The following is a 12,626-nucleotide window of genomic DNA, read 5'->3' on the forward strand; positions in this document are numbered from 1 at the left end:
GAGCAACAAAAAATAATAGAGGAGGCGATCTCCTCTATACTTCAGAAAGGAGCCATAATAGAGATCCCATTAGAAACGTTAAGATTTATAAGCACACTCGTTCTTGTAAAAAAGAAAGACAAAGGTTGGAGACCTGTCTTAAACTTAAAAGAACTAAACAAATATTTGGTTTACAGACACTTCAAGATGGAGGGCATCCATCTCTTGAGGGATTTACTTCTAGAGGGAGACTGGCTAGTCAAACTGGACCTAAAGGATTTTTACTTCACCATTCCTATGGCCGAATCCCACCAAGCCTTTCTTCAATTTGTCTGGAAAAATCACCTTTACCAATTTCAGGCTCTCCCCTTTGGACTCTCCTCTGCTCCTTGGTGCTTCACCAAGGTCATGAGAGCTGTTGCCTCATCTCTAAGAATAAGCGGCATTCGTTTAATCATTTACTTAGACGACATTCTTATAATGTCTCAAGATCCTTCACAACTAGCCAAAGACCTGAAGACTGTGATGGATGTCCAAGAAAGTTTAGTATTCATCATAAACAAAGAAAAATCAATTCTGTCCCTTTCCAGATCTCTGGAGTTCCTAGGTTTCACAGTAGACACATTGAAATGTCTCCTTTTACTACCTTTCAAAACGATTACCAAAATCAGGAAGGAAATAAGACACATCCTGAAACATCAGGACTTATCTCTGAGAGAGCTAGCCAGACTTCTGGGTCTCCTCTCCTCCTCCATCCAAGCCATCTTTCCCGGTCCCCTCATCTATTGGGCCCTCCAAAGGGTAAAGGCGAGAGCCCTAAGATCTGGCCTATGGTACGGAGATCGGATCTGTCTGGATCAAGAAGCCAAATCGGAACTAGCCTGGTGGCTCGAGAACCTAGACGCATGGAACGGAAAAGCAATCTTTGGTTCAAAACCAGAGTTTGTTTTAGAATCAGATGTGAGCCTTCATGGCTGGGGAGCTTGCCTTCTCAATCAGAACACTGGTGGTATCTGGTCACAAGAGGAATCATCTCACCACATAAATTATTTAGAACTAACAGCTGGGCTTTACGCCCTCATGACCTTCAAACACTCTCTCCAGGAGAGGTACATCATTCTAAAAATGGACAACATGTCAGCGGTAGCCTATATAAATTGTCTGGGAGGCACCAAATCTGCAGACGTCTCAAATCTAGCAAATAAACTTTGGATGTTCTGTCTGGAACACAAGACAAAGCAGAATACCTTCCGGGGAAATCGACTATCTCTGCAGACCGGAACTCAAGATTCCTGTTAGATCACAGCAATTGGAAACTGAATGTTTCCGTGTTCAGTACCCTAAACAAGATCTGGGGCTCTCTAGAGATAGACTTATTTGGTAAGGTGGCTCTAGGGATTCCTTCGGGCTCACCTCTGGACCCCCTGCCACAGAAATTTTGGAAAGAGGTTGAAGTAGAGCTGTTCCCTATACTTCGGATGATTTGTAATCAATCTCTCCTTAGTGGTGTGGTACCGTCTCAGTGGAAACAGGCACTGGTGATTCCTCTGTTAAAGAAGCCCACTCTGGACCCTGCCAGTCCAAATAACTATCGCCCTATCTCCCTCTTGCCTTTTCCGGCCAAAATTGTAGAAAGAGTGGTTGGTAGCCACCTCTCTAAACACCTCGAATTAAATAACATCTTAGAGGATGTACAATTTGGCTTTCGGCCTGCACATGGCACTGAGACGGCATTGGTGACCGTGATGGACGAGCTGCGGATGCGGGCAGACAGAGGGCAGGCAGCAGTTCTTATTCTGCTTGACCTGTCTGCCGCATTCGACACGGTCAACCATGTCATCTTGCTAAGGAGGCTGAGGGAGGTTGGGGTAACTGGCCTCGCTCTGGGCTGGTTTCAATCTTTTCTTTCTGATAGGAGTCAAGCGGTGGCCCTTCCCCCTTACCAATCCGCCTTTACAAACATCACACATGGTGTACCTCAGGGCTCTGCAGTTAGCCATATTCTTTTCAATATTTACATGTTACCCCTGATTGCGGTCATTAGGGCGCATAATATTAATCTAGTAAACTATGCAAACGACACGCAACTGATTCTCTCCCTAGAGGGAGATCAGTCGACTTCTCTGTAAGTGTTTCATAATTGTTTGCGGGACATGGCTCACTGGTTGAGGGAAAACTCTCTGCAATTTAATGCTGGAAAGACCGAAGTCCTTTTTTATTCAGTTGGGAAGGTTCCTTCACTGCTGTCTGTAAATTTTTGGCCTCTAGATTCACCTTCCGTATTACGTCCGGTGGAGAAGGTTCGGAACCTGGGCGTTATGTTTAATAATAAACTAACACTGGAGGCCCAGGTTAATCAAACAGTGGGAAACTGTTTCGCCATTATTCGAAGTCTACGAAAGATCTTTCCCTTAATGCCTCCCCTGGCGTGAACACTAGTAGTACAAAGTACCATACTAAGCAGATTACATTACTGTAATGCGCTGCTACTTGGGTCCCCGGAATATCTTTTAGATAGACTTCAGCGGATTCAGTCAATAGCAGCCAAGCTAGCATTCGGCTGGCCCAGAGATTCTTCATCATCATTGGCTATGGCGGAGCTCCATTGGCTCCCAATTAGACAAAGAATCCAGTTTAAATCTCTCTGCTTGGTGTTCAGGGCCCTGCATGGGATCAGGCCTGTCTCCATGCAAAAAAAGTCTGAATGGTACACTCCAGGGAGATGCTTGCATTCCTCCTCAGCTAGGCTGGTGAAAATACCTAGAGTCAAGAAAGTCAGATCGGATGGCAGAGACTTTGGTGTATCAGCTGCCAGACTTTGGAATGAGCTTCTGCTGGAACTGAGACAAGTCAGGGACCTCCTCCCCTTTAGGAAAAGACTAAAAACCTTGCTTTTCCCCATTGTCTAGCTGATGCCTTGCTCCCCAGGGATCTCCCACAATCTGTGTACTTGTGTTGTCAGCGCCAGGATGCCTGCCAGGTGACAGTGCGCTTAATAAGTGTAATAAATTATTTGTGAGCAGACTAACCTTTCAACTGGAGAACAACTTCAGCTGGATGCCCGACCCGGGTGCTTTAGCAGTCAACACCTTACGACAATCTTGGAAAGGAGCCAAGGTGTACGCATTCCCTCCCTTTCCCATGATTCAGAGAGTTCTTCAGATAGTGAGATAGGATCAGTGCTTCCTTGTCCTAATAACTCCCTTTTGGCCATCCCAAGCATGGTTCTCCACCACTCTAGAACTAGCTTGCAACCTCCCCTTCTTAATTCCTACCCTAGAGAATCTTCTTGCAGACATAGATGGAGGAGTTCACCCCCTAATTCAGAACAGGAGTTTAACCCTTCTTGCCTGGAGAGTGTGAGGAGATCCAATGAAATCTCAGGACTTTCGGCGACGGCTGCAACTCTCCTCAGAGAGTCTTGGGCCCCAGGCACGCACTACAGATATAACAACATATGGAGAATCTGGGTACGTTGGTGCCTGGAAAGGAACCTGAATTCCTTGGAAGCACCTATTGTTGACATAGTTAACTTCCTTGTTAAACAATTTTATAAAGGCCTCAGCTATAGAACTATCAATTGCTATAGATCGGTAGGTAAAAATCTCATTGTTTGTAGAGTGATGAAAAGCATTCGTTTAAGAAGACCTCCTAAACCTAAATATGAAAGTCTTTGGGATGTCAAACTAATCCTTGATCTTTTCAATAACTGGCCTGTTAATACTCTCCTCAATAGAAAAAAACCTTTCCATTAAGGTGACTACTCTACCATGCCTAATCTCATGCAGAAGGGTCTCTGATGTCAAAGCCCTGGAGATTACGAATAGATCTTATAACATGTTCGGAATCAAATTTGAGATTTATAGAAGGACAAAGACTATGTCTGATTCAATCTTTTACCCACGTTTTGATTTATGTCCAAAACCTTGCGTTGTGGACTGCATGAGAGAGTATGATCGCAGAATGTTTGCTCTTCACCCTCAGGATGTTAACCAATTACTTATATCCTTTGTTAAACCCCACAAAGGCATAACCTCGGCCTCTATTGCTAGATGGGTTAAGACTGTTATGAGTTTAGCAGGTATTGACTTAAAGAAATTTCATACTCACTCCCTTAGAGGGGTGCTCTGGCCAGTCAATCTCTCTGGTCTGGAGGTAAGTTGGACAACATTCTCAAAGCTGCTGACTGGTCAAATGCTAGCACCTTTGAACGTCATTATTGCAAGCCTATTGAACATATGTCTGTTATTGTTTTACAAAGCTACGAACATGCATAATGTAGCCTCCGTTCTTGTAATGAAATTGCTATTCTCATATTACCATGACTAGAGAATCTGGATTTCATTAAAGACTCGGAGGCTGACATTATCCCTCCCATCCCACCCCTTGGTGGTCTTACAATGAATTAATGCTGTTTTTGTTACAGTTTATTACTGTACTTTTTATTAACAGTACTTGTTTCATCTCTTTTTCCTTTTAGCTTGATAAGCTTGACACTATTTTTTACATTCAAGAGATATTTACTTCTTTCTCTTTTCAGGTAACGCTCCTTAACTGTGTGTCGTCTGGCCCTTGGTTTTACCTACATTCTTCCTTCTCTTTCATCCTGCTCATCAGAAGATTGTTTTGATGTTTCAAGTTTCATGAACTTATTTTCCTCCACATTTAACCCGTTCGACGCTTGTGACGGAGCGGTTCCGTCACGTGCGTCGGTTGCGCTGTGCGCATGACGGAAACGCTCCGTCATGGCCCCGCCCGCGCACAGAATCTTCAGCGCGGCGCGGAAATCCGCGCCGCGCTGAAGGGGTTAAAAGAGGCAGATTGTTGATGGCTCATGCCTTTCATGTGTTGCTATTGTTCTATTCTGGAACCTTTTAATATTGGGAAACGCTCCGTCATGGCCCCGCCCGCGCACAGAATCTTCAGCGCGGCACGGAAATCCGCGCCGCGCTGAAGGGGTTAAAAGAGGCAGATTGTTGATGGCTCATGCCTTTCATGTGTTGCTATTGTTCTATTCTGGAACCTTTTAATATTGTGATGTAAGCGGCTGCTTGGACTGCATTAAAGGCATAATGCATAATGTCAGCCTCCGTGTCTTTAATGAAATCCAGATTCTCTAGTCATGGTAATATGAGAATCGCAATTCTGCCACCCGTGATGACTGCCAAAACGAAGCTCTGGTGAAGACACGCTCTTTGCGCTTTAGTGACCGCCATCGATGACCATCAATTTTGAAATCTACTCTTTGAGCTGCAGCAATAACAATCCACAGAGACATAAAGCCACAGTAATGGCCATACACAACATCACAACGGCTCATCATGCTACAAAATGGCCTTCTGCAATGCTTTCCCTGCTCCACTGCGAACATAACTCTTCATGCCAGACTTTGAGAATGCAACTCTTTCAGCAGGACTAACCTGGTTCCTGTATCCAGCAAGTGCTCTATCGCGGTTGGCCCAAACTTGTAACTTTTCCCCAGTCTTACACGGCCAGATGACCATGAGTAGGGCTTTCTGCTTTTGGATGCTATATTTAAGTGCATATCTCTGGTTCTACTAATTGGATTTTTGTCATTCTGGTCTTATTTTATTGATCAAAATGTACTTGTACTTGATTTTTCCAAACGGGTTTGGGATTTTTGTTGTGTTGTGTTTTCACCTTATTAGTGTTTGTATTCTGTATAAATAACTTCCACCCTCTCAACCAATAATCTCCTTTCCTACAATATTCTTAACTTTATAGTTAGTGAGACTAAAATGAACCTAAAGATCTCCACCATGCAGCACTCTATCTAGAGCCACTTCTTCAACTTCACAACCTATTCTATTTTCATTTTTTTATTAAATATACATGGTTCCCTATTCCAATGGGTCTCTTTTCCTATCTGGTGCTAGGTTATGCTAGTTTTTAATTTCTCCTTTGCCAGACAATTATGGGTGCAACTCTAGAGAGGGGCTTTAGCTCTGACCGCTTGTTGGGGGACATGAATACATGTTTTGATTGGGCAGAAGTTGTGTGCTTCGACAAGAAAGGGCTTGCCCTCTACACTGTAGTGATCATTTTGTTTATTTATCCTGATGCCTGAGATTGAACGTTCCAGGGGCACACACTTAACATTATAATGTCATTAAAGTGTCCTTTGATAACTAGATATTTTATGGTGTTTTCTTTGGCAGCAGCATACATGGGAGGAGAGCAGTCATTAACTACATGGATATTTAGGTCTAGTTTGGCAGTACAACTGTCAAAAGACTTTTTTACCTACACCAATATTATTCTACGGTTGTACGCTTCCACACAAATACATATCCATTTCCATGCTATATACTTGTAAAGTTTCACATTATCATACAACATTCCTTTAAAGCTAGATCTATTGGCGTTGCCAATGCTCGTGAAAATTTGCACTGAAAAGGCAGATACCAAACAGTTGGAAGTGATCCTTGAATAAACTTATTCTTTAAAGAACAAACCAATTTTAGAGTAATTGTAATTGCATTTATATAGCGCTTAATACCCCTGACGAGGCGTCAAAGCGCTTTTCCCCCGAGTGGCACGATACTCCGAAACCCAAAAAGCATGTGCTGTGTAATTTAAATCTGCTTTTGAAAAACTTAATAGTAACATTTTATGGTCACATGGAAACGTGGGCCCATGTTTTTGTCCAGGGAGAGAAGAGGAGCAAGAAAGTAAAGGCAGAGAATAGATTGCATAGGGTTGCTTATTTCTCCCTTTTGAGCTGATTTATTCAACAACGAAGAAGTGGCAGAAGGTTTCTTCAAAAAGTAAACGTAGAACAAATAAATTGTTTATTATATAAAGTCAAATGTGTAACCTTGGACACAACACCGATAGGAAATCAATGGCAGTTGAGCAGGCATTAAACTAGTGAAATAAAAGGGTTGTTAATTCAACTAAAACACGGATAACGACTGAAGCAAAGGTAAAAGGACATGGATGTCTGACCAGCCTGGGATACAGAACTTTCAGTTCTATACATATTTCAGAGTCACTTGCAATGAGAACATATTATTTAAAGATCATGAAACCATCATTTTTGAGAAAGCAATCTAGACCATTGCAGTGTCTTCGGCGCGATGCCAGCGCTCGACACTTCAGGGACCAGTGCACACAGCGCAGTGCGGCAAGCAGGATGCGTGTGATGAACAAATTACGTGGAGGAAGAAGTGGTTTGCATTCAAGCTCCGGCGTATTCGCGTCTCCGATGTCACATCCACATGGGCTCTCGTTAATTCTATTGGTCACGTGATACGTGACCGCACCATCCTTATTCCATGTTTTGGGGGTCCCACCTGAAATCCCCCCCAACACTAAACTGGCCGGTGTCGCGCCTGTTGAGTCACAGGGCCGACACTACATTCCTCCTCAAACAGATTCTAAAATACAACAACATTAATCAAAGGTTCCCACATCTTAAACAGGAACCAACAAGAACAGTCTTACATGAAATGGTCCTTCAGTCTGCAGGAGGGCTCAGGATTTCTTCTCAGGCAATACTGTGAGCCCCCACACCTTCCAGGTATACTGACAGGAGGAGCTGTGCTGGAATTTTTGGGGGAATCTAGGCTGGTCACGGGCACTCCAGGCTCCGTCCTATCAGTCACAGGACAGGCCTGTTCTGAACCTCCCCACTCGTCGTGACCGGGAAGGACCGCCCGCCTGGGCTCAGGCTCCCTCACGTCCAGAGACACTTCTTTGGAAGGGTGGATGTTCTTGAAGAATGACACATTCCTTGTGAAGGTCTCAGCGCCTCGCTGGGCAATGACTCTGGTGCCACTCCCATGTGTGATGACCCACGGTTCTTTCTCATAGGGGAACCGGAATTTGCTATTTGTGGCACGATTCTGCAGGAGAACAAAGTCACCCACTTTCAAGTCAGACTGCTGGGCTCTCCGCCGCCAATTGGCTTAGTCATTCTGAAGTTTGCGCTGCGCTTGAACTTGATTCTCGCCACAGAGGATGATGAGGGATGGAGTCAGTGATCACACGGCCCATGGAAAGATGTCCTGGAGCCACTCCAGTCGTGGAATGCGGCGTTTGCTGGTATACTCGTAGGAATGCGAAGATAGCTAACTCCAGGGATTGGTGACGATCATGAGCAATGCGGATAACTTTGTTTAAGGTGCGCATAAACCTCTCAGCTTCACCGTTAGCCTTAAGCCACCTTGGCGTTATCTTCTTGTGCGTGATGCCGAGAGATGAAATATAGTGGGCCATTTCTTGTCCCTGGAAAGGAGGGCTGTTGCCAGTTCTCAGTTCCTGAATGAGCCAATGGGTGGCCATTACTTTCTCCAGTTTGGGAATGACCTCACTCGCACTCAACGACTGAAGCACTTCCACCTCTGTATATTTCGAATGATCGTCGATCAGTACAAAAGTGTGCCTCCTATCCAGGAGTCTCCCGAAATCTAAACTGACACAGGCCCAGGGTCGGTCTGTTCGAGGTTCTGTGATTACCAGAGCTGGCAGACTGCTTTCTCCGGTGACCTGGCACCATTGACAGGATCTCACAGCCTCCTCTACTTTTTCCTCCATGGACAACGGAATGGGACACGACCTGACAGTCATGCATCGGACGTATTCTTCCGTGTACTCAGCATCAGCCTCCTTCTCTGGGGTGGCTGCCCGGGGGTGACATGATAGTTAGTCGGCCGGGTACGCTACACGGCAATTGTATTCCTGCAGTTGCAACATCCATTTTTCTGTCCTCAGAGGTGGTTTAGAAGCAGTGCCTTGGAACAGGGGCAGCAGGGGCTTGTGGTCAGTCGCCACAATGAATGGATGCCCATATACATACAAGGGAAAGTGGTGAACACCCCCAATGAATTGCTATGGCTTCCTTCTCTGTTTGGGAATATCTCTGTTCAGTGTCTGTCAAAGACCGAGTGGCGAAAGCCACAGGGGTCCAATCTTCCTCAGCCCAACTCCACTGCAGCATGACAGCTCTCAGCCCCTTAGGAACAGCATCAACAGTGACCATGGTCAGTTTTCGTTGGTCAAAGAAAGCCAGGGTGGTGTTGGCGGACAGAGCGTCTGTAATAGCATGGAATGCTGTGTCATGTTCCTGACCCCAGGTCTGGGGGACAGAGCCCTTGGTTAGCTCTCTGAGTGGCTGGGTGAGGGTTGTGAGATCTCGGATAAACCAGCCACAATAATTAACCATGCCTAGGAAGCTCCTCACCTCGATGACAGTAGTGGGAGCAGGTGCCCATCTTGATGTCTCGTACCTTGTCTGAGTCCGGGATGATGCCTGAGGCCGAGAATACATAACCAAAGAATTGGAGTTGCTGCTTGAGGAACTCGCATTTGTCTCAATGAAGAGTGAGGCCGGACTCTTGGATCCTCTTAAGCACCTGGGCCAACCTGGTGTTGTGCTCCTGGATGGTTTTGGCGTAGAAGAGAATGTCATCACTGACATTCACCACTTCTGGAAGATCCATCAGCAGTTCGTGGATCACATTCTGGAAGACCTCGGCCGTGCTTGACACCCTGAAGCTCAGGCGGGTGTACCTCCTTAGGCCAACGTGGGTGGTAAAAGTCATGATGTAACATGACTCTTGGTCCAGCACCAACTGATGGTCCAGCACCAACTGATGGTATCCAGATCGGAGGTTGAGTTTTGAGAAGCAGCACGCTCCGCTCATTTCCCAGATGACATTGTTGATCGTGGGAGTGAGGTGTCTTTCCCTTTTTATTGCAGCATTCAGCAGTCTCATATCAACACAGATCCGCACCTCCCCAGGCTGTTTGGCTTTCGGGTGACGACAATGGGGGACACCCACGGTGTGGGCCCTGTCACCTTCTCGATTCTGGTGGATTCAGTTTCGCCAGTTCCTTTTCAACCAGCGGCCTTAGGTGGCGTAATGCTACTGGCTGCACAGTGGGGTCTATATGCAGATGCACTTCTTTCCCTTTCAGTTTCCCGATCCCGTCGAAGACGGCTGGAAATTCGGCTAAGATGTACCAAATCGTCTCCAGGTGGAATCCAAAAGCAAACGTCACAAGTCCCAGGTCTTCCGCAGCTCGGCATCCTAGCAGCATGCCCTGCCCATCTTCAGCAACATAATTTTGTGACATTATGGAGTTGGAGCCATGCGAGATTGTCGTCTTAAACTTTCCCTGTATCACCAGTGACTGGTCTTGTCCATATGCGAAAACGTTAATGGCAGTGGCGCTGAGAGCTGAAGTGGCTTAAGCGCCTTGTAGAGTTCTGCAGACATTATATGAATGGTTGCCCCCGTATCTATGACAATTGTGACATCCTGATCTCCAACTCGCACCTGACATTGCTGAAGTCGGTGGGATGCCTGGGTGGCTGCACCTATCATGTATGCTGTATTGACTGTTTGTTCTTCTCCTTCGTCATCATCCATATCACTGTTTCCGCTCCGCACGACAGGGATCAGATTGACTGCAGACCTGGGTCCTTGATTCTTCCGGGAGTGGCACACTCGTTCAAAGTGGTTAATTCTTCCACACCCAATGCACTTTTTCCCATGTGCAGTGCATTCACGCAATGGGGGCCTCCTCCACAGTACCCGCATCTCCAGACATTCACGTGTTCCTTCCGGCTTGATTTGGTGGACGGTCGGGTCGATACTGCATTGACCGGTTCCACTTATTGGCATTTGTAGGGATGCTTCCATGTGGGCTGCCCTAGCCCGCAATAGTTCTTTGGTCCACCTTAAGGTTAGAATATCGGCCAGGGGCTTCCTGACTCCTCTAATATTCTCTCTCTGATTTTGGCAGAGGCGCAGCCTTGTATAATTTGACCCCTTATCTCTTCTGCCTCATCATGAAACACACACTTGCTTGCTAAGTCCTTGAGGCGAGAGTGGAAGTGTCAATGGATTCATTTGCCTGTTGGCATGCCTGGTGAAAGACGAAGCACTCATAGCCCTGATTTGCCATAGGTTCAAAATATGCTGAAAGGGCGCCAATTTGTGTGAGGTGTGTTTTGGGGGTCGCTTCATTTATTGACTTGGAAATCTTATGAATGTCTTCCCCCCCCCCTCACCCCCCTAAATGCAGGAGCATGGCCCTCTGTTGGTCATTGTGCAATTGCGTGGCTTTGAAGAATAATAGAAGCTGCTCCACCCATTCCTTCCATTTTGGCGCCTGGGCGGATGGTTGTCTCTCTACAAGGAACGGTTTGATGGGTGGTATCGTGGCCATTCTGCTCCTCTAGATTTTCCACCAGACGCTGTGTCTACCACCTTCCGGTGTACTGTTGGTAGGCTCTGCCATGTGTTTGAATGGTGGTACCACCTCCACGCCCCGAGCAGCACCCACTGTCGCTTTGCCAATGGTCTCGGCTCACCTCCGAGCAGGCATTGCATAGGTGGCACCTGTTGCGATGTAATGCGGAGAGCCGCTGGATCTAGGACACTCCTGTGTCCTTCTTAGTATGCTGCCAGAGTCAGGCACATGATGAGGGGCTGGTGTATTCCTTTGCACGCTCAATGGCACAAGCACCGCGTGCGTTCGCACCGCACTCATGGCTGCCATGGAGCAGGTGTTGAAATAGTCTGCCCACACCCTCGTCGCCAATGTAGTGTCTTCAGCGCGATGTCAGCACTCGATACTTCAGTGTCCAGTGTGCACTGTGCAGTAAGCAGGGTGCTCGCTATGAACAAATTACGCGGAGGCAGAAGTGGTTTGCTCCTGCGTATGCGCGTCTCCAATGTCACCTTCGCGCGGGCTCTCCTTTATTCTATTGGTCACGTGATACGCGACCGCACCATCCTTATCCCAGGTCTCAGGGGTCCCACCTGAATCCCCCCGACCTTCTCTAACTCTAAACTGACCCGTGTCGTGCCTGTTGTGTCACAGGGCCGACACTACAACCATGTTAGGTCTTGGAAGTCTCAATGCAAGATTTGGAAAGTATATCAAAATAAAGTATCTCCTAATGTAAGTGTTTTCCTTGCCTTTATATTATTAATAGTTTGTTCTTAAAGCTTAGGTAGTTCTAAGACAGAGCACTCAGGAAAGATTTTAAGACAGCAAAGAGGAATGGAATGTTTAAAGGGTTGTAGTGTTTGATAATTATTTGAAGTGGGCGAAAAGTGTGATTTAAAGGCAAATGAAAGAGAACGGAAATGGGTTATGATAATAGGTTGAGCTGGATTATTTTAAGGCTGCAAAGTCACTTTATCCTTTTAGTAATGCTTATGTGAAACGAGAACGGACTAATCATTGAACAGTCCCAATGAGCCTCCCTCTACTGATTTTCTGTTGGGGTTTTTGGAGGGGCGTGAGATTTATGAAGGGTCTGCCCATCTGCAAGGCGAAATGTGTTAATACACATTTCTCTTTTATGGCCAACGTATTTTGATTGAAGGGTAACGATATTTGAAAAATATAATAAAAGAAGAGGAAATACAGGGGGAATGGGAATTTTGAATATCTGTTTTTTAAGAACATCTGCAATCTCAATGGCGGTCGCACTGTTTTAAGATCTCTATTATATGCAGCTGAATTGATTGATTAGGGTTTTATGTAGAACTGTGTGTGTTGGGTTCTAGGAAGGTTTTTCTTTTATTTGTGTGGACTTTTAATGTCTAAATAAATTAGATTTATTGTTATTACTTCGCACTCAACTCAGTGTATGTATGCCTATT

This window comes from Triturus cristatus, chromosome 3_1 (assembly GCF_964204655.1).
Source record: "Triturus cristatus chromosome 3_1, aTriCri1.1, whole genome shotgun sequence".
Lineage (NCBI taxonomy): Eukaryota > Metazoa > Chordata > Amphibia > Caudata > Salamandridae > Triturus > Triturus cristatus.